This window comes from Artibeus jamaicensis, unplaced genomic scaffold, assembly GCF_021234435.1.
Source record: "Artibeus jamaicensis isolate MK-2021 breed Jamaican fruit bat unplaced genomic scaffold, CSHL_Jam_final contig_320, whole genome shotgun sequence".
Lineage (NCBI taxonomy): Eukaryota > Metazoa > Chordata > Mammalia > Chiroptera > Phyllostomidae > Artibeus > Artibeus jamaicensis.
In genome coordinates, this window is record NW_026521753.1 from 1,202,045 (window position 1) to 1,225,430 (window position 23,386).

The window sequence follows — 23,386 nt, forward strand, 5'->3', positions numbered from 1 at the left end:
ATTGTGGTACATATACACAATGGAATTCTATGCAGCAGAGAGAAAAAAGGAGCTATTACCCTTTGCAACAACATGGATGGAACTGGAAAGCATTATGCTGAGTGAAATAGGCCAGGTGTTGAAAGACAAATACCATATGATCTCACCTTTAACAGGAAGCTAAACAACAAAACAAACAAGCAAGCAGAATAAAAATAAAGACACTGAAATAGAGAACAAGGGGATAGTGACCAGAGGGGAGAGGGAAGGGAATTTAAGGGGAAAAAGGGGGAGGAATTTGGAGGAACAAGTATGAAGGACACAAGGACAAGAACTAAGGGGGGTGGAAATGGGAGGGAGGTGGGGAGCAAGGGGCGGGGGAGGCTGGGATGGGAGAAATAGACAAAAAAACTGTACTTGAAAAATAACTAAATAAAATTAATTAAAAAATAAAATAAAAATAAAAGAATCCTAAAACATCAATTTCAAAGAACCTATGCACCACAATGTTCATAGCAGCACAATTTACAATAGCCAAGAGTTGGAAGCAACCTAGGTGCCTGTCAGTAAATGAATGGATCAAAAAATTGTGGTACATATACACAATGGAATTCTATGCAGCAGAGAGAAAGAAGGAGCTATTACCCTTTGCAACAACATGGATGGAACTGGAAAGCATTATGCTGAGTGAAATAGGCCAGGTGCTGAAAGACAAATACCATATGATCTCACCTTTAACAGGAAGCTAAACAACAAAACAAACAAGCAAGCAGAATAAAAATAAAGACACTGAAATAGAGAACAGGGGGACAGTGACCAGAGGGGAGAGGGAAGGGAATTTATGGGGAAAAGGGGGGAGGGATTTGGAGGAACAAGTATGAAGGACACAAGGACAAGAACTAAGGGGGGTGGAAATGGGAGGGAGGTGGGGAGCATGCGGCGGGGGGGCCAGTGATGGGAGAAATAGGCAGAAAACTGTACTTGAAAAATAAGTAAATAAAAATTAAAAAAAATAAAGTAGTCATAACTTTGCCAACAGCCCCAGAAGTCAACTGGCCACTAGGCTACCAGTTTAGGTTTGAGAGGACCCTGGGGCTGTTAGTAATCCTGGCTATTCTGTGACTACTCAGGCTTCTCCTTTTCAGATAAACAGGCTTCACAACATCCATTTCCTCTTTTTCTGGTCAGTTCTCTGTAACTCTGTATCTTAGGTATCCATACATTTTCTATGTCGTCCTTGAATTTTGGGGATGCTATTGCTTTCCCTGGCTGTAGTAAGTGTCTTGGGCATCATGCCTGAGCTAATTAGCTCAATTTCACCCCCTGGCCACAAGTATGAATTTAGGGGTGGGTTCTGCATTTAAAATGATTCTCAGTGAACATGCTCAGGGGGTATCAAAATAAATGGTGTTTGGCTTTTCTGAGAAGAGATCTATATTCTCTTTCCTTGATGTGGTGGAAGAAGTTTACAATCATGAGAATTTCTAATAGGTATTTGCAGTTCTGTATGATGCTGTCCATGCAGAGAAAGATGAGAGAAACAAAATGAATTGAAGGCTTTGGTGATTATACTATACCTTTGAATCAAACAAACTTGAAAGTTTCCCTCTCTCTGGACCTCCAGTGAGATGATCCTTGAGGCTCATTCTTGTGTGAACTTGGGTATGGTGGTCTTTCCCAGCAAAGATTTAGTTGGGTTAGCTGAAATGTGAGTAAAATAGAACCTCACTGCAATAAGAATTGCCTTTTTAGTAATTCTGTGTTTGCACTTCTCAAAGACTTCACAGCCCAGCCGACTTCATATATGCTGGTAAATATCCCTCAGACCATCATCAAATGGAAATTCTGGTTTCCAATTTGCAAAATGTCTGCATTCGAAAAGTCTGCAACATTAGAGCAAAGTGACATTTTCCTTCTAAAAAATGTCTACACCAGGACTACAACAGCTGTAAGGATTATGAAAAAGTCACAAAATTTTAGGGATTGGGATTTGCATTAGCAAAATAATTTGCAATCAGAGCTGCCAGGTAGCACTTCATGGAAATCAAGAAATGAGTTTTGAATATGTAGGTCATATCCTTACCCGCAGCATCCAAATCTATAGTAAAATCAACGTTATAGCTGTCTGGAAGTGCTGTGACTAAATGCTCAGAGTAGCTCTCCCATAAATGCTGAATAATTGTGATAAAGCAGATGCATCTAAAACATATTAATATTTATTTTACTTGAATTTCTAAATTAGTTTATTGCCTAAGAAAATCTTCAATTCAGTTGTCCTTGCCCTGTGGCCATTTTCTATAGTTGCCAAAGCTGGCTTCTCCACCTTAAGTAACTCTGAACCTGTGGCATAAGCATTGGGGTTGGTTTGAAATGGCAAGATTTTCCCATCCATTTCTCCACTCAGGATTTAGTTCCTTCAAAGAATACTTTGTATATCTTGGGTTTCCTTCCCCTGCTGTCAGAATCTAAAATGAATCTGAACTAAAAGTACTTGCTGAGTGCTTATGATCCCAGCTGTAATTTGGGGTCGAGGTATGAATATTTTCTACTCAAAGAGGCACTGAAGATTTATAAGAGGTTTTTAAAAATAAATGAACACACTCATTTGTGTTGGCATAGGCATACTATAGCTGGGGAAAAACAAAAATATAAGCAAGCCCTCAGTCATTAGTCTTTAAAAAATGAACCCGGATTTGTGATTTGTGATGATTGGGAGTTAAGTGTGGTGAGTACACAGTGTCCCTTAAAAGAAAGAAACACCAGGATGAAGGAGAACTTGGTAGGAGACAAACACAAAAGCACCCAAAGCCTCCAATCTCTATTTGAACCCGCCCAAATTCCAGAAGTGTAGTTTTAGAAGGTGCTCTTCGTGTTCTGGCAAAAAATAGGTGTTGGGCTGGAGAGCCAGTGTTCAGATGCTTGTGGCTTCCTTTCACTGCAAAAATAGACTTAAGAATAATCCAGTCTTTGGTAGTCTCTCCCATGGTGGAGTGACCTGAGTAGCCCCTATACTTTCATGGCTGGCGGATGCCATTGCAGTCAGCCCACAGCTAGGTGAGCTCATAGATAATTCGAAGATGTTGAATACAGTTGAAAGAGAATATTAATAAATGTTAACTAAACATTTCTTTTTTTCTTCTTTTATAAATCTGTGAGGTTTGTGCTCTTAATAACATCTATTGGTTTACAGAGAGAGTCCTGTTAGGTAATATTTTTTATCTTTAAGGAACTAGAAAATAGAGACAAAGTGTTTTGGCTCCTTTAACCTCAGAAAGGATAACAATTACCCAAGAAACTTAAGCTTTCCTTTCCTAAAGATTTCTGTACAAGGATATTCCTGTCACAAGTCATTTCTGATTTTCATTAAGTACTCTACATATTATAATTGTGCCTAATGCATATTGCTTCTCTTATAATGCCCTGATTTTATCCTAGGCAAACTATGTGACAATTTGGAAGAAAAAAGGGGAGTTTCTAAACTTTTATGGGTGCCTACCACGATCATAACCATCTGTGGGGGCTTGGGTACATTGCCTTATGGTAAATATTCTTATAGAACAACAATTCTTTCTTTTTCCCCTTCATCCATAAGGGTTTCACTTGTAATGTCTAACCTTTATTCACATTCTGGAGCCTTTAAGTAGATTGGCCTGAGAGAAGTTTGTAAAAATTCAGATGTATGCAATACAAAAATAGCTAGATACAATATTCACCTATTAAATTGGCAAAGATTTTAAAATTTCTTAACATGTAGGATTGACAAAAGTGTGGCTAAAATGTGGTTATTAAGATTAGGTGTGAGTGTAAAATGAGTGTAACCATTGAAGATAAATTGGCAACACATTCTACCCCCAAATGACACTTCTAGTTATTTATCCTACAACTGTAGAACAAAGATTTACATATTGCATTTATTATGATACATATTGAATTTATTTTGATAGCAAAATATGGTGACAACTTCTATGCTAATCAACAAGGTACTCCTTATAAAAAGGAAGAAATATTTATACAAAGGAATATTATAAAGCCATGAAAAAGACAGGATAATTGGAATATGTAGACATTGGGAGATAGCCAAGTATGGGTTTGAAAAAAAGAAAGGGACTTGTCCTGACCAGTATGGCTCAGTGGGTTAGGCATCATCTCAAACCAAAAAGTTGCTGGTTCAATTCCAGGCCAGGACACATGCCTTGATTGTGGGCCAGGTCTCCAGTTGGGAGCATGCTGGTTGATGTTTCTTTTGTGCACATGATATTTCTCTCCCTTTCTTCCCCTCTCTTTAAAAATAAATTAATTAAATCTTACAAAATAAGAAAGAGATATAACAGTGTGTATAGTTTAACTCCATTTTTATAAAAAGACATACGTGTCCATTGTACATTTGCAGAAAAATTCTTTTTTTAATCCACACCTGAGGATGTTTATTGATTTTATGTTTATGTAATTTTTTTCTTTTTAAAAAATTGTTATTCAAATACAGTTGTTTTCATTTCCCTCCCACCACTTCCCCGCCACCACAGCTATCCCCACTTCCAATTCTTGATCCTACCCCACATTGGCTTTGTCCATGTGTCCTTTATAATGTTCCTGGAAAACCTTTCTCCCTTTTCCTCCCTTTATCCCTTCCCATTTCCTCTCTGGTTACTGTCAGTTTTCTCTTAATTTCAATGTCTTTGATTATATTTTGCAATTTCTGAAGGGACAGGTAAGAAATTGTAATGACTAGTGCTTTTTAAGGTTTGGAACTGGGGATCTGAGAGAAGAGGAGAGAGAATTCACCCTTAGAATGTTATGGCCTTTTGAATTATTTGGTTTTAAAACAATCATTATGTCTGTATTCTTTTACTATAATAAAATTGGTATAATTTGCTGTATGTGTATTATGTATCTATGTATATGTGTGTATGGTATCTTTGCAACATTATTTACAATAGCTGGATTTCCATTATTTACATATGCATACGTACTATAGCTTTTTTATCTTGACATCTACTGATGAGCACTTGGGTTGTTTCCATATCTTTGCAATTGTAAATAATGCTGCAATGAACATAGGGGTGCATACATTCTTTCTAATTAGTGTTTTGTGTTTGTTTGGATATACCCAAGAGTGGAATTGCTGCATCATAACGTAATACTATTTTATTTTTTTAATTTTTAATTTTTAAAGGTTTGGGGGCAGTAACATAAAATGGAGTAAAGATAGCCTCTTCAGCAAATGGTGTTGGGAGAACTGGACAGCTACGTGCAAAAAAATGAAACTTGAGCACCAACTTACACCATACACCAAAATAAATTCAAGGTGGATAAAAGACTTAAATATAAGCCATGACACCATTAAAGTCCTAGAGGAGAACATTGGCAAGAAAATCTCAGATATTCCACGCAGCAACATTTTTACGGATATGTGCCCTAGAGCAAGGAATATAAAGGAAAGAATAAACAAATGGGATCTCATCAAAATAAAAAGCTTCTGCATGGCTAAAGAAAACAGTATTAAATTAAAAAAGACAACCAACTGTATGGGAAAACATATTTGCCAATGATACCTCAGACAAAGGTTTAATCTCCAAAATATACAAAGAACTTACACGACTCCACTCTAGGAAGACACCCAACCCAATTAAAAAATGGGAAAAGGACTTGAACAAACACTTCTCCAAGGAGGACATACAGAACATTCAGAGACACATGAAGAGATGCTCAATATCGTTAGCTATCAGAGAGATGCAAATTAAAACCACAATGAGATACCACTTTACACCAGTCAGGATGGCTATCATAAACAAAGCAACAAACAACAAATGTTGGAGAGGTTGTGGGGAAAAGGGGTCCTTAGTTCACTGTTGGTGGGATTGTAGACTGGTACAACCATTATGGAAAACAGTATGGAATTTTCTCAGAAAAATAAAAATTGACCTGCCTTTTGACCCAGCAATTCCACTGCTAGGATTATACCCCAAGAATCCTAAAACATCAATTTCAAAGAACCTATGCACCACAATGTTCATAGCAGCACAATTTACAATAGCCAAGAGTTGGAAGCAACCTAGGTGCCCATCAGTAAATGAATGGATCCAAAAATTGTGGTACATATACACCATGGAATTTTATGCAGCAGAGAGAAAGAAGGAGCTACTACCTTTTGCAACAACATGGATGGAACTGGAAAGCATTATGCTGAGTGAAATAGGCCAGGCATTGAAGGACAAATACCATATGATCTCACCTTTGACAGGAAGCTAAAGAATAAAACAAACAAGCAAACAGAATAAAAACAAAGATGCTGAAATAGAGAACAAGTGGGCAGCGACCAGAGGGGGAGAGGGAAGGGAACTTGAGGGGAAAAAGGGGGGAGGGATTTTGAGGAACAAGTATGAAAGACACAGAGTTGAGGACTGGGGGTGGGGGGGGAATGGGAGGGAGGGGGGAGACCGGGCGGGGGGGGGGGCAAGGGAAAAAAAAAATGTACTTGAAAAGTAACTGAATAAAAAAAAAAAAAAAAAAAAAAAAGAAACACGAAACTTAATTAATTCTCCAGGAAAGAATTATAGAGACACAACTAGCATTTTATGGACTGAAGGTGTATAACAGCAAAACCAAACTAAAAAAAAAAAAAAAAAAAAAAAATTTTTTAAAGGTTTTATTTACTCTTTGTGACACCATGGATGGAACTGGACAGCATTATGCTAAGTGAAATAAGCCAGACAGTGAAAGACAAATAACATAAGATCTCATCTATAAGTGGAACCTAATCAACAAAACAAACAAGCAAGCACAATATAACCAGAAGACATTGAAATTAAGAACAAACTGACAGTAACCATAGGGGAAGTAGGAGGTGATAATGAGGGGGGAAAGCAGGGAGGGTTTTCCGGAACATCTATAAAGGACTATTGGGAAAAACCAAAGGGGTTAGGATCAAGAGTGGGAGGTGGGGATGGTTAGGGTGGGGGGACTGTTGGGGGGTAAATGCAGACAACTGTACTTGAACAACAATAAAATAATTTAGAAAATAAAAATAAATGAATAACATAACATAATGGACACTAAAAAAAGACTTCATTTATTTATTTTTAGAAGGGAAGGGAGGTAGAAGGAGAGGGAGGGAAACATCAATGTGTGATTGCCTCTCACATGCCCCCAACAACTGAGGCATATTCTATGCCTTAGAATTCAAGTGGTGACCCTTTGGTTTGCAGGCCAGCACTTAATCCACTAAACCACACCAGTCAAGGCAGGCAGTAGTATTTTTAATATTTGAGGATCATACATAATGTTTGCCATAGTTGCTGCACCAATCTGCCTTCCCACCAACAGCGAATGAATGTTTCCTTTTCCTCATACCCTTTACCAACATTTGTTGCTTATTGATTTATTGATGATAGCCATTCTGACCAATGTGGAACACTGTCTCCTTGCGATTTTAAGTTGCACTTTTGTAATGATTAGTGACATTGAGCATCTTTTCATATGTTCACTGGATATCTGTATGTCATCTTTAGAGAATGTCTGTTCAGGTCCCCTGCCCACTTTTCAAGTGGATTGTTTGTTGTTTGAGTTGTATGAATTGTGTGAGTTCCTGAATTCATGCAAAGACTTTTACTATAACACAACTGAACTTCTTTATTTAAAAAAATTATTTTACTGATGTTCAATGACAATTGTCTCCATTTACCTGCCACCACTGCTCACTCCATCACAACCATCCCCGCCTCCCTCCCTTGCTTCCACCCTCCCTTGGTTTTGTCCATGTGTCCTTTATAGCTGTTCCTGAAAACACTTCCCCCTCCCCCTATTATCCCCTCCCAGCTCCCCTCTAGTTACTGTCAGATTGTCCTTAATTTCAATCTCTCTGGTTATATTTTGCCTTTCTGTTTATTTTGTTGATTAGGTTCCACTTAAAGGTGAGACTGAACTTCATATGTAAAAATCTGGCTGGGGAAAAAAGGCTTAATTTTAGCAGAATCAAAATGTAATACTACCTAATGACAAAATGAGCAGCAGAGCCAATTTTGATTGTAAAATGAGGGTCCACACATAGTCTACCATCTAGCACAACATATTCTCAGATTTGAGGCTTGTTCTTTGTGGGTCTTCACAAGTTTCTCTATGGTGCTGAATTTGATTTGAATTCTTTTTTTTTCATAAATTACTTTATTGTTGTTCAATTGCAGTTGTCTACATTTTCTCCCCACCATTCTCCCCCCACCCCAGCCAAATCCACTTCCCTCCCTTGCTCCCATCCTCCCTCTTGGTTTTGTCTGTGTGTCCTTTATGGTAGTTTTTGAAAACCTTTCTCCCCACAGTCCTTTCCTCCCTCTGCTCTGGCTATTGTTAGATTGTTCTTAATTTTAATGTATCTGATTATATTTTGTTTGCTTTTCTTCATTTGTTGATTGTGTTCCAGTTAAAGTTGAGATCATATGGTATTTGTCCCTCACTCCCTGGCTTATCTCACTTAGCATAATGCTTTCCATGAGAAGCCTCAGCATGGGCTGATCTGGGCCAATAAAGAGCTTCCTAAAGTTACCATGTTACCATGGTCAGTAGTTAAGTAAAATTTTGTTTATTTTGGAGGGCTAATACTGGCATACGTGATGCTCCTTCAGTTTCTTCTTTTCTGTTTGGTAATTTGTGCCTCTAAAATTCCCACTGTTGCGTGTGTTAATTTATAAAAAATTAAAAAATTGAAGCATTTAAAAATGAGTTCTGTATAAATTTTGGATATTAACCCCTTATCTGATGTATCATTGCCAAATATTTTCTCCCATTCAATGGGTTGTCTGTTTTGTTCATGGTTTCCTTTGTTGCACAAAACCTTTTTAGTTTGATGTAAACTTATTTTTGTGTTTGTTTGTTTCCTTGGACTAAGGAGATATGTCAAAAATACTACTAAGAGAAATGTCAGAGAGTTTACAGCCTGTGATTTCTTCAAGGAATTTAATGGTTTTCAGATATACACTTAAGTCTAATTCATTTTGAGTTTATTCTTTTTTTTAATTTTTAAAATATTTTATGTATTTATTTATCTTTAGAGGGGAAGGGAAGGAGAGAGGGAGAGAAATATCAATGTATGGTTGCCTCTCATGCGTCCCCTGCTGGGAACTGGCCTGCAACCCAGGCATGTGCCCTGACTGGGAATTGAACCGTGATACTCTGGTTCACAGACCCGCGCCCAATCCACTGAGCTATACCAGCCAGGGCTCTGAGTTTATTCTTACATATGGTGAAAGAAGGTGGTCTAGTTTCATTTTTTTGTGTGTATATGTTCAACTTTTCTGACACCATTTTTTGAGTAGACTGTCTCTATCACATTGTAAGTTCTGGCTTCTTTTGTCAAATATTAATTGACGATAGGCATAAATTTATTTATTGGCTTTCTATTATGTTCCATTTATCTAGGTATTTGTTTTAGGTCAGTATCATGCTGGTTTTTTATATTTATTTCATTTATTTTATTTTATTTTAAACTTTTATTAATTAATATAGTCTTGCAGTATAGTTCAATACTAGTTGCATGATATTTTTTAGAAGCATATACTATGTTTATGGATAGGAAGAAATAATATAATCAAAATGTCCACACTGCTCAAAGCAATCTATAGATTCAATGCAATTTCTACCAAGATTCCAATGATGATTTTTACAGAACTAGAACAAATATTTCAAAAACTTATATGGAACTATAAATATCCCTGCATAGCAATAGCAATCTTGAGAAAGACAAAGTTGGAGGAATCTTGCTACCTAATATCAAACTATATTACAAGACTACAGTAATCAAATCTGCTTGGTATAGACTAAAAACAGATGAATATATCAACGGAACATAATAGAGAGTCCAAAAATAAACCCACACCTTTATAGTCAATGAATATTCAACAGGGGAAGCAAACACAGACAATGGGCTAAAGATAGTTTATTCAATAAGTGGTGTTGGGAAAATTGGACAGAATCTGCATGATATTTTTGAACTTTGTTCTTCTTTCTCAAGATTGCTCTGGCTTTTCAAGGTCTTTGTAGTTCCATATAAAATTTTGAGCTATTTGTTCCAGTTCTATAAAAAAAACATCATTGGTATTTTGATAGGAATTGTATTGGATCTGTAGATTGTTTTAGGTGATAGGGACATTTTAACAATGTTAATTCTTTCTTTCCATGAGCATGGTATATGCTTCCATTTATTTGTATGTTCCTCAATTTCCTTCTTCAGTGTCTTTGATTTTCTGAGCACCAGTCTTTCAAATACTTGGTTAGGATTACTTCCAACTGTTTTTTGGATGCCATTGTAAATGGGGCTGTTTTCTTAGTTTATGTTTTTGATAGTACATTACTGGTGTAAAAAAGAGAAATCCATTTCTTTTCATATATACTTTAATGGCTTTTAAAATATATATTTCATTGATTATGCTATTACAGTTGTCCCATTTTCCCCCTTCACTCCCCTCCACCCTGTACATCCAATCCCACACACATTTTCCCCTTTTAGTTCATGTCTATGTGTTATACTTATAAGTTCTTTGGTTTTTACATTTCCCATACTATTCTCAGCCTCCCCCTGTCTATTGTCTACCTACCATCTATGCTATTTATTCTCTGTACCTTTCCCTCCTCTCTTTTCCTCCCACTCCCTTGTTGATAATCCTCCATGTATTCTCCATTTCTCTGGTTCTGTTCCTGTTCTAGTTGTTTAGTTTGTTTTTGTTTTTGTTTTAGGTGTGGTTGTTAATAGTTGTGAGTTTGCTGTCATTTTACTTTTCATATTTTTTTATCTTCTTTTTCTTGGATAAGTCTCTTTAACATTTCATATAATAAGGGCTTGGTGGTGATAAACTCCTTTAACATGACCTTATCTGAGAAGCACTTTATCTGCTGTTCCATTCTAAATGAAAGCTTTTCTGGATAGAGCAATCTTGGATGTAGGTCCTTGACTTTCATGAGTTGGAATACTTCTTTCCAGCCCCTTCTTTTTTTAAATTTTATTTAGTTATTTTTCAAGTATAGTTTTTTGTCTATTTCTCTCATCACAGCCCCCCGCCGCATGCTCCCCACCTCCCTCCCATTTCCACCCCCCTTAGTTCTCATCCCTGTGTCCTTCATACTTGTTCCTCCAAATCCCTCCCCCTTTTTCCCCTTAAATTCCCTTCCCTCTCCCCTCTGGTCACTGTCCCCTTGTTCTCTATTTCAGTGTCTTTATTTTTATTCTGCTTGCTTGTTTATTTTGTTGTTTAGCTTCCTGTTAAAGGTGAGATCATATGGTATTTGTCTTTCAACACCTGGCCTATTTCACTCAGCATAATGCTTTCCAGTTCCATCCATGTTGTTGCAAAGGGTAATAGCTCCTTCTTTCTCTCTGCTACATAGAATTCCATTGTGTATATGTACCGCCCCTTTCTTGCTTGTAAAATCTCTTTTGAGAAATCAGCTGACAGTCTGATGGGAATTCCTTTGAAGGTAACTGTCTCATTTTGTCTTACTACTGTTAAGATTCTCTTCGTATCTTTAATCTTGGGTAATGTAATTATGATGTGCCTTGGTGTGTTCCTCCTTGGGTCCGACTTCTTTAGGACCCTCTGAGCTTCCTGGACTTCCTGGAACTCCATTTCCCTTGCTAGCTTGGGGAAATTCTCCATTATTATTTGTTCGAATACATTTTTGATTTCTTGCTCTTTCTCTTCTCCTTCTGTTACCCCCATAATTTGGATGTTGGAACATTTAAAGATGTCCTGGAGGTTTCTAAGCCTCTCCTCATTTTTTTGAATTCTTGTTTCTTCATTCTTTTTGTGTGTTTGTTTATTTCTTCCTTCTGGTCCACTCCATTGATTTGAGTCCCACTTTTCTTCCCATCACTTGGTTCCCTGTACATTTTCCTTCATTTCACTTAGTGCAGCCTTCATTTGTTCATCTAATTTGTGACCAAAATCAACCAATTCTGTGAGCATCCTGATCACTAGTACTTTGAATTGCACATCTGATAGGCTGGCTACCACTTCATTGCCTAGTGGTATTTTTTTTTCTGGAGTTTTTATCTGTTTTTTCATTTGGGCCATTTTTTGTCTTGACATGCCTGTTATGTAGTGAGGGGTAGAGCCTTAAGTGTTCACCAGGGCAGAACAACCCAGTAGCTGGGTTGTGATGCTGTAAGTGGGGCAGGGGTCTGAGAGGGAACAATGGCGCTTGCTCCACTCTCTGCTGGATTTCAGGCACTTCCCTTGCTTCCCACAAGCAAATTGGGCCCTTCTGGTTCTGATTCCTGTGTGGATGGGTGTGTGTACACCCTGAGACCCTGTGGGCCTCTCCAACGAAATCCCCTGGGAGGCTGAGAGTTTCTCCTAGTGCCTCCTCAAACCCCACAGGTGTTTTCAATCTGTGTTTTGAGGCTTTATTTTTCTGTGCTGGGACCCTGGGTTGTGAGGTCTGTCTTGCTCCCTAGTTTCATCTGGTTTATCTGTGCATGAATGTGGGACCACCCAGTCGGCCAGCTGCCTTGTGAACTGCACCACTCCACAATTCCCTACCTCACTGGGTCCACCAGATGCCATCTGCTGCCCTGCAGCAAGCCCTCTCTATCCTGGCTGGCTGACTCCTCTCCTCTACCAGTCTGGATGAATGTGTCTACTTTAACTCCTTGTTTGTTGGACTTCCATACAGTTCAATTTTCTGTCAGTAATGGTTATTTTTTGTTGTTATTTTTAAATTGTTATTGTCCTTATTTTCATTGTGTGAGGAGGCACAGTGTATCTACCTATGCCTCCATCTGGGCCAGAAGTCTGAGAAATTCACTTCTGAGTATTAATTTTTGTATCTTGCTACTTTACTGAATTCTTTTTTTGGCCTATAATTTTAGGGTTCTCTATGTAGTATCATGTTTTGGCACTTTTACTTCTTCCTTTCCAAATCGTATGCCTTTTTCTTCTTTTTGTTTGACTTCTGTGCCTAGAAATTCCAATACTATGTTGACTAAGAGTGGTGAAAGTGGACATCAGTGTCTTGTTCCTGATGTTAAAGGAAATGATTTTATTTACTTCTATTGAGTGTGATGTTAGTTGTGGGTTTGTTGTATATGACCTCTATTATGCTGAGATATGCTATCTCTATTTCCACTTTGCTGAGAGTTTTTATTCAAAAATAGGTGCTGAGTTTTGTCAAATACTTTTTCTGCAGCTATTGATATGGTCATATGATGTTTATCCTTCATTTTGCTTATATTATTTATCATATGAATTGACTTGTGTATATTGTACCATCGTTGCATCACAGGAATAAATTCCACTTGATCATTCTAGATCAACATTTTAATGTATTGCTGAATTCAATTTGTTAATATTTTGTTGAGGGTTATTGTATATTGGCCTATCATTTTCTTTCTTTGTAGTGTCTTTATTTGGAGTCAGGATAATGCTGGCCTCATAAATAGAGTTTGGGAGTCTTCTGTCCTCTTGAATTTTATGGAATAGTTTGAAGATGATAGGTGTTAGCTCTTCTTTGAATGTTTGGTATAATTCACATATGTAGTCATTCATACTAGGACTTTTATTTGTTGAGTTTTTTATTATTGCTTTAATTTCATTGGTTGTGATTCATCTGTTCAAGTTTCCCATTTATTTTTCATTCAGTCTTGGAAATTTGTATGTTTCTAGGAATTTCTTCCATACCTAATTTGTTTCCTTGCTGTTGTTCATCATATTTTGTTACAAGTTTTTTTATTTCTGCTGTGCCAGTTGTTACAACCCCAGTTTTTGCATCTAATTTTATTTATTTGAGGCCTCTTTTTTTCTTAATGAGTCCAATTAAAGTTTTATCAATTTTGCTTATCTTTTCAAAGAACCAGCTCTTGGTTTCATTGACAGTTTGTATTTTCTTTTGATTTTCTTTTGTTTATTTTTCAGTCTGGTCTACATTATTTCCTTTTTCTGCTCACTTTGGGCGTTGTATGTTGTTCTCTTTCTCATTTATTAAGGTGTAAGTTTAGATTGTTTATTTGCAATTTTTCTTCTTTGTTTAGGTAGACCTATAATGGAATGAATTTCTATTTTAGAACTGCTTTTGCTGTGTTCCGTAGATTTAGTGTTGTTGTATTTTTATTTTCATTTGTTTCAAGGTATCTTTTTATTTCTTTCTTTATCTCTGTGTTAATCCATTCATTGTTCAGTGACATGTCACTTAGTCTTTCTGTGTTTGTGTGTTTTTTTATTTTTTTCCTTGTAATTGATTTCTAGTTTCATATCTTTGTGGTCAGAGAATATGCCTGATATGATTTCAATCTTAAATTTATTGAAACTCATTTTGTGGCCTAAAATGTCATCTATACTTCAAAATGTTTCATGTACACTAAAAAGAATATATTCTGCTGCTTTGGGGTTATATTCTCTAAAGATTTCAATAAAATCTAACTTGTGTGTCATTCAAGGCTGCTGCTTCTTTGTTGATTTTTTTACTTTCTCTTTGTATGATCTATTCATTGAGGTCAATAAGCTGTTATAATTCTCTGCTGTGACTGTATTACTGTCAGTCTCTCCCTCTGTGTCCATGGGTATTTGCGTTATATACTTAGATGCTCTTACATTTACATACCACATAAATGTTTATAAGGATTACATCTTCTTGCTGGATTGATCTCTTTATCATTATGTAATGTCCTTCTTTGTCTCTTATTACATCATTATTTTAAAGCCTGTTTTGTCTGAAGTTGCTACTTCAACTTTTTAAAATTGGTATTTGCATAAAATATATTTTTCATTTTTTTGCCTTCAGTTCCTGTGTCTTTTGATCTGAAGTGGGTCTCTTATAGATAGCATATATATTGGTCTTCTTTTCTTTTTTTAAAATATTTTGTTAATTTATTTTTAGACAAAGAGGAAGGGAGGAAGAGAGAGAGAGAAACATCAGTGTGTGGTTGCCTCTCACATGTCCTGTACTGGGGACCTGGCCCACAACAAAGACATGTGCCCTGACAGGGAATGCGATTCAATGATCAGCAACCCTTTGATTTGCAGGCCAGCACTCAGTCCACTGAGTCACACCAGCCAGGGCTGGTCTTCTTTTCTTATCCATTTAGCTACCCTATGTCTTTTGATTAGAACATTTAATTCACTTACATTTAAAGTGATTTTAATAGGTATATATTTATTGCCATTTTATTATACATATTTATGTTCCTCTTTTCCCCCCTTCTTCTTAAAAGAATCCCTTTAACATTTCTTACAACACTGGTGGAAATAAACCCCTTTAGTTTTTTCTTTTCTCAGAAGCCCTTTATCTCTCTCCTTCAATTTTAAGTGATAATATTGCTGGGTAGTGAACTTTTGGTTTTAGACCTTCATTTTTCTGAATATTTTGTCAAACTTTCCCGAACAGTTTCTGTTAACAAATCAATTGATAATCTTGTGGAAGCTCCTTGTAGGTAACTAATTGTATTTCTTTTGCTGCTTTTAAAATAATCTATTTTCTTTAACCTTTGGAATTTTAATTATGACATGTTTTGGTGTAGGCCTTTCTGGGCTCATCTTGTTTGGGAATCTGCATTTCCTGGATTTGTCTGTTCTTTCATCAGGTTGGAGAAGTTTCAATCATTATTTCTTCAGATAAGTTCTCAATCCCTTGTTTTCTTTCTCTCTTCTTCTTCTGGTCCCATGTGACACAAATGTTGTTATGCTTAATGGTATATATACCAACAGTCCCTTACATATTCCTCATATTTTAATATTCTTTTTTTCTTTTTGCTGTTCTTATTGGGTGTATTCTGCTACCTTGTCTTCTCAATTGCTGATTTGATCTTCTGCTTCATCTAAGCTATTGTTGATTTTTATTAGTGTATTTCATTTTAATTATTATATTCTTCATTTCTGACTGTATTTTTTTCCTTTTTTGTTGTTGTTCAAGTACAGTTTTCTGTTTTTGCCCCTCATGACTTGGTTTTTTAAAATATAGGCTATATGTCCTTTAAATTCTTATTGAGTTCATCCATTTTCTGCTAAGCTTATTGAGTATCCCCTTTTTTCAGTAAATACATGCAGATTTATTTATAGGGTAAGCTGATTTCTCTGAGGGCAAATTCAAGATATGATAACATTTTATTAACTTGTGATGTCCTTCTCTGGCAGGCAGGACAGCAAGTTCTAGTAGAAGCTAAAAATCATCCTTTAAAAAGTTACCCCTGGGATAAAGTTTAAATGAAAAAATATCCCAATGATTCTGAATCGTTTCTGAATACAGAGACTTAGGAAGGAGTTTCCACTGAGTACATGAGGAAGGTGTGAATTCTGCATAGTGTTGTAGGGAAAGGGTAAGAGTAGGGTCTATGCAGGATGGCCTCAGCCCACAGATGCCAAGATGATGTCTACTGGCAGTTTCTCTGAACTTCTGGCTGTCACCTAAATTATAACTGTGTCCAAACGCAGTAGCCAGGAGCACACCAGGATGTCATGACCACCCTGGCCAGGAGTAATGTGTAGGTTTCCTTGTTATCCAGCACTTTGACCTCTCACAAGGGTTTATTCCCAGGAATTTTGCAATATTCCTCATAGCCTCTTCAAGTGTCTTGGTGATAGATAAAATGAGTGTTTTCTCCTCCTTAAACTCATCTCCTATCTCATCCGAAGCAGCTTCGAAGTTCAGATTCTTAATCTTTTGAATTAAGTGACTTCCAAGCTATAGTGACTTCCAAATCTTCTAGCATATATTCATCTTCGTAGTCTTCATCACCAGTCTCCACAGTGGTGGGTGCACATTCCTTGACAGTTGACTTCATCATCTAACTAAATATGTATGTCACAGCTGTGAGGTCTTCCCTGGGTAGTGCCACCAGTGTCTTGCAGGTCCCAGACTGGTTGTAGGGTAGGCTCCGGGCAAGCATGTAACAGAGCACCTCATAGCACTCAGTGGGCTCCATCTTCACTGTGACATTCTCCAAGGTCTGGGCCACCAGGTGGTCAGTAAAGATGTATTTAGTGAAGTGGATGACATACTCTGTCTCTGATTCAGTGAGGGCCACAAGCTCAGATGAGGACTTGAAGAGGGGCCGCAGACCATGGAACTTTGGCATTACTGCCAACTGCTCCTGGAAAATCTCCTGTTGGGTAGCTGCTTATTTCTCAGGCTATTTCAGTGCTGTGATGGGGGTGCTTTATGTTCTTTGTTTTGCCATGGGTGTGGTGGCCAGGGGCATGGACTTGAGGTTAAAAGATTTTTCTGATGGTTCTAGAATGTACTGCTATTGAGCCCTTTCCAAACCAAGGATGGGCACAGTCAAACAATTGAAGGTACAGCCTGCATTGAGGGCCTTCTTCTTCTGCTCTGGAACATTGAGATAGCTCAGTCCCTGACTTTGTTGTCATCATCCTTCACCCACCTCTTCAGCAACATGAAGATACTGGGTAACATTCTTCATTCTGGGCTCCAAAGTTGGCTAAAGCACTCACAGCACCTGCTTGTACCTCTTCATTCTCCAAGACCACTTGGTTATAGATGAAGCAGATGTACTTGGAGGGGTTGTTGGTATTTGGCACCTCCTGGCTCAGGAGATGCAGGATGTGGGTGGCCAGCAAAGTGAAGTCACTGTCCTCAATGAATTCACACAAGTGTGACAGTCCTGTCTCCTTGCTCTCTGAGTTCTCAATGATTCTGATGATACAGTCCACAATGCCCCACTTATATTCAAAGCCACCCTCTTCCCATAGCATGATAAACAAGAAGTTCATGAGTACAATGTGTTTACAAGGATACATCTGACACAGGGCACTGATGGCCTGGACTAACACCAACTTGAATTCACCTGAGGTCTCTCATAAAGTACATCTGCTTCATGAGGTGGTCGATGCTGCTCTTGCTACCAGAGGGGTGTGGTGATGGTCAATGTGACAATACTATGATTTGATTCTGTGACCAGGTTCTCTAGGTCCACATTGCAGGCTGTCACTGTTGAAGGATCCTTCAGGGAAACCTTATTGAGGGTGTGGACAGTAGCATAGCAGAGGTCTGCCTTGGGTGAACTGCAGAAAAGCTGGGCCACTGACACAGCTGGGGCCAGCTCTTTGGCACTGCAGCTTGGCATATTGACAATGGTGGAGGCAGGCTTGTAGACAACCACCTCATTCTTGTTGCACAAGCAGCTCTCAATGAAATCAAATGGTGGGCTGTCATGGCTGCTGTCCTCCTCCTCCAGTGCCTGGCTGGCCACCTGGATCATCATGTAATAGGCAAAGGGAGACTTGAGGCCATGCCAGGTGGACTTGCTAATCATCTTATTGACAGCCAGGCAGTCATTCCTATGCACATGGTATTGGAGCCCTAATTCATGGCACTGAAACATAATGTTATCACTGGATAAGTGATACCTCCTCCTGGGCCCAACTCCTGGGCCTTGTTCACCCAAGGGCTTGAGCACATCAAAGCTGCATTTTAACAGGTGAAGGGAAGACACCAGTGAATAGCTGAAACACTAGGCACCTTGTCAACAATAGCCTATTTCATGTACCTCTCAATTGCCCACAGCATGGTGCTATCAGTGATCTAGCAAAGGCCTCAAATGGCCAGGCCCTGATAATCATCTTTGTCAGTCATGTCCTTTGTCAGGCTACTGGTGATGATGATGACATCTTCTCCAATCCAAGACATCCTCTTGATGGTCAAGTAGCACATCCAACAGAGGGGTGCAATTATTGGACTGAAAGAGCTTGGTCATGGCAAAAAAAAGGCCTAGTTTGCTTCTGTGGTCCCCAGGTGCTCAACCTGGTTTATGAGGTAAAGGATCTTGGTGACAATGTGAGCACATTTCTGAGCTTTGATGGGAGTTTAATTAAATACACAGGCCCCCTGGAGCACTACATTCTTCTCAATGTACTGGAATGGGTTGGAGCCTCCACCTGATTCCTTGTCTTTTTTGTTGAATTTCTTTAGTATGGTGGTGCTGGTAGGGGCATAAAGCAGCAGCCATATGCTGGACCACCATGGCTACTAGTGATGATCTGATGGTGGTTCTGCACAAGCCACTCCTTGAGTATCCTTTTTACTATTTTTGCTTTTTGAACTGTGCATCTGTTGTATTGCCTGCCTCCATATCATTTAATTATTTTTCTTGAGATTTCTCCTTTTATTTCATTTGGAAAATTCTTTTTCTTTCAATTTTGGTTGCCTGTCTTTATTTGTTTCTGTGTATTAGGTAGATCTGCTATGTCTCCAAGTCTTTGTAGGTTGCCCTTATGTAGTCAGTATTTGGTGGGGTTAAAGAGCACAGTCTTTCTGATTACCTGGAATAGGTGCTCCAGGAGGATTTCTCGTGTGGGTTACATGAGACCTTCTGTTGTAGCTGAGTCAATATTGTTGTTGACCTGTTGGTGGTTGGGGTTGATCCTAAGACTGACTGATTGTGATGATTGAACTTGACTACAGTGTACCAGTTGCTATGTAACAATGGATCACATAAATCAGAATTTGGCCCAGTGGATTTTAATGCCTGAAGAGATCTCCTTTTCAGTGTGCAATAGATGATTTCACCACAGGGCAAGAGCTTGGCAGATTGGGTTAATTAGTAATCAAGAGAGTGTGGCTAGTGCTTCCTCCCTGGCTAATACCATATGGAGAGGAGTGTTCAATCTAGAAAAAATATTATTTGTGCATGGTAAAGGGATTAAGCACAGGGACAATGGCAGCTAACCCTCCAGTTCTCTCCCAAAAGTCACACAACCCAATGTTTCTGTGTATAATGTCTGTCTGCTCATAGTGGCTGGCCCTCCACTGGAGCCCAGTGTGAGTGCCTATGAATGAGATTCTGTGTCCTAATCTTTTAAGAAGGCACCTGTGCTTCTAGCAGTCTCCTATCTCCCAGATAAACAGAATCTCACTGATTTTGACAAGCAGAAATTATGTGGGCTCCTTTTTCTGTCACTGGTGTTCCAGACTCAGGATCCCACCATGGGGCTGAAACCCCTGAATTCTAAGGGTGGACCTTTGTAGCTGACATATTTCTCCACATTCGCAAACATAACACAGGTGCAGTTGATGACCCTTTATGTGTGTCTTCCTTTTTATATTAGTATCATGTGGTTTCCTCTATATCCTTTCCTTCTAACTATATCCTTAGTTACGCAATTTCTGTTCAGCTTGCCTTCAGTTGGTTATTCAGGTTGATTGTTTCATAGTTTAGTTGTAATTTCCATTTTGTTATGGGAGGAAGTGAGTATAACTTTTACCTATCCAGCTGCCATATTGGATCTCCATCAGAAAGATCTTTACACCACTGATGATTTTTCCTAATAGTCCCCTTATTTTTTCAGTTACTTACAACTTCCCTGGAGTCTTCTAAGACCTCTTTCCTCCCATCCTGTATCTTCCATTTTTGTATCTTCCATCTATTTGAGCTTTGTCTTGTAATATCAACCTGTATTGAAAGATTAATTCCATTCTTTCTTCACTTGTACCCCCTACCTATTGTCCTGAGGGTTGGAGAGAAGTAACTTGGGAACCATGGGGATGAAACTATATAATAATTAAGTAATCCTTACTTGTCTGGGGTCTGGTTCCTACCTCGAGTGCCCTCTTCTCACCACCCACTAAGTTAGCCTACTGAGTTCCTGCCCTGCTACTCATTACATATCACATTTTCTATTTTGTTTTCTTTATAAGCATAATCACTATCTGAAGCTCTCTGGTCTGATTATTTGTTTTCTTGTTTATTATCTGCTCCCCATGAAGGGAGTAAGAAGCCAAGGTACAAAGGTCTTGTTTTTCTTTACAGTATCTCTAGAACCTGGGATGGTCCCTAGCACAAGGGAAACATTTAACAAGTACCTGTGAAATTAATAATTAGATTAGTCAGTGTATAATCAATGTACCCTGTGAATGCTGAATGTGTAAAAAGCACCACTAGTGCCTGACCCCAAAGATCATTTCTTACAGTTTTCTCAGGTGGCCAATAGCTGTGAATCTAAATGTTACCATTTTGGTGTTATTAAGTTTTGCCTTGGTAATATATAAACATTCCCCACCCTTCACTCTCTCCTTACTGATCATTGAGCATTACAATGGCTGGGCTAAGGCATGATTCAGTAACTCAGCCCACAGGTTGAGTGGCATTTGGAAGCTGCTTCCAGTATCTGCATTGGTCAGTGGCTGCCAGATGTTGAATTGTGATCATGAAATAACTGCAAAAGTTGGATCCCAACAATTGAGCACCCAAAAATTGGCTGCCCAACTATGCAGCCCTTCTTCACCTGCATACTTGTTGCCAGAGATGACATAATTACAGATGAAGGTTGATATTTACAAAAATAATAAGCACTTTTTAAAGTGCTTGATGTGCATCAGGCTCTTATTTGAGTGCTTTATCTGTAATAGTGTCTCCTTCAATCCTTACAGCAAAGCAGCACCATCAAGAACAGAAGGTTACATTTGTTCCCACTGGGGCATCACTACTTCTAAAAACAACTACCTGGTCAAACATAAATGAATTTTCTAAATCAGATTACTAGAAGAGTGTCAATAAAAATACTTTTATTAGCATTCTTGCATTAGGAAAAGGCCTTAAAAATACAATTTTACCATTGAAATAGTTCAGCACAGTACATGTAATCTAAAATGATCTTACTTAAGTTCATATAGTGAACTGACAAGTCCATATTATAAGTTTTAAGAAATAGATTTCTAATATTTGATGTTTCATAGTGTTTATCCAAAATTTAATTTTCCCATTAAAATTTTCATTAAGTGAGTCACTAAGATAACACCTTTCTCATTACTGTAACAAGAAAACATGTTCAAACAAAGGCATTTCATAGTGCTTAGGGCTTGTTAAAAGTGCAACTACAGGCTTTCTTTGAGCTGGTTGGTGCTTTTTGCCCTTGGGGGCAACCTCTCTCCCATGCATAGAAATGAACATTTTATAACAAATTTTAAGGTCTATTTTTCTTTTATGTCTTTTCATTGGTCTTTTTTCCAGAGTTAATCTCTGAAAACCAATGGTCTCTTTCAATATTCGTGCCCCTGCTCTGGACTATTGTGAGCAAGGGAGTAAGAATGGAGGCAGTGGGGGTTGAGCATAACAAGTCCTTTTAATTAAAGGGAGAATGCCATTGCCCTACATCATTCCTAGAGAGATTCGTCCCAGAGAAAAAGACAACAAGTACACAGCAAAAATATTTTTGCTACTGGACAGAAGACATCTCAGATGGTCATGTATATGGGGTAATTAGACTCTGGTTTAGGTAACTTAACTGAAGAAATATCTTAGCTGGGTTTTAGGAATAGTAAATGATATGTGCTAAAACAATGCAGACTCTAGAGTGAGATGATACAGACTTGCATTTCTGAGCTATGTAACAATGGCTGCTGTTTTAACTTCTTTGAATACTAATTTCCTTACCTATGAATTGAAGGTAGAGTGAGATGGCAACCTTACAAGGTCTTTGGATGCTTAATATTTAATGAACAAATTCATACATAATAGCACTGCTTGTTTCAAAGTAAGAAATGAAGTGAGGTCTTTCCTGTCATGTATTCCTACCAGTTTCCACACAGACCGGTGCCTCTTCTTGCAACTCAAAAATGTTGGTGCTGTGCCAGTAAGAAAAATGAGTGAGGATGATGCCCAATGTGTAGGCAACCACAGTGTCTCCTCAACATGGAAAATCACATGAGGGATGAAGAATCCAGATTGTGAAAAGCCTAGTTCACAGGTACACATCCTAGAAACTGAACAAAGTAAATGGCACAGTCCCTAGAACACAGTGGATGTGCATCAGATGTTTATTTATTTCCATTCATTTCATGAATTACAGGCACAATGTGGTAGTCTATTAAAACCATGGGTACCCAAGATAAACAAAATTAGCTTTCATACTCAAAGTGGATCTCTGATCTTATTAGTGTGTGGTACTTAAAAAGCAGTGCTTGAGATTGAACAAACTGGAGCTTAAAACCTAGTTCCTTCACTTCTTAGCAGTCTGTCCTTCCTCCTATGTAAAATGGAGTTAGTACTGTTATGATAATGTAATAGCTGAGAGACAATTACTCTAAATGTGCATTAAATAACACCTCATTTCTGTTATGTCCTCAGAGAAATTTCAGCCAAATAAATGTCATTGACTGGTTCTTTTTGGCTCTAGTTTACTGTTTCTTTTGCTTTAGGTTACATTTATTAACACTTTTGTATCTCTGTTTTCCCAATTGTAAACTTGGGTTGATCTTCTGAAGGTAATCAGATGCCAAATGTATACAAATAATTCATACCAGGAAGTTGAAGTTTGCTCCTGGGTCACTTAGGGGATACCCATCAGGATTCTGATCTCTCTGTAAAGTTCTGTTTCCTTATCTCTACAATGGGCACCACCAAGTTGGCCTTCCTTCCCGAGACTGCTTCTTGGTGAAATTCATAACTCACAATAAAGTACTTGACAAACATGCCATG

The 23,386-nt window shown here is 38.1% G+C and overlaps 1 pseudogene; it reads right to left on the reverse strand.

The window, feature by feature from the left end:
- Positions 1-16,298: 16,298 nt before the first annotated feature.
- LOC119062875 (coatomer subunit gamma-1-like) overlaps positions 16,299-23,386 on the reverse strand; it is a 79,640-nt pseudogene continuing 72,552 nt past the window's right edge.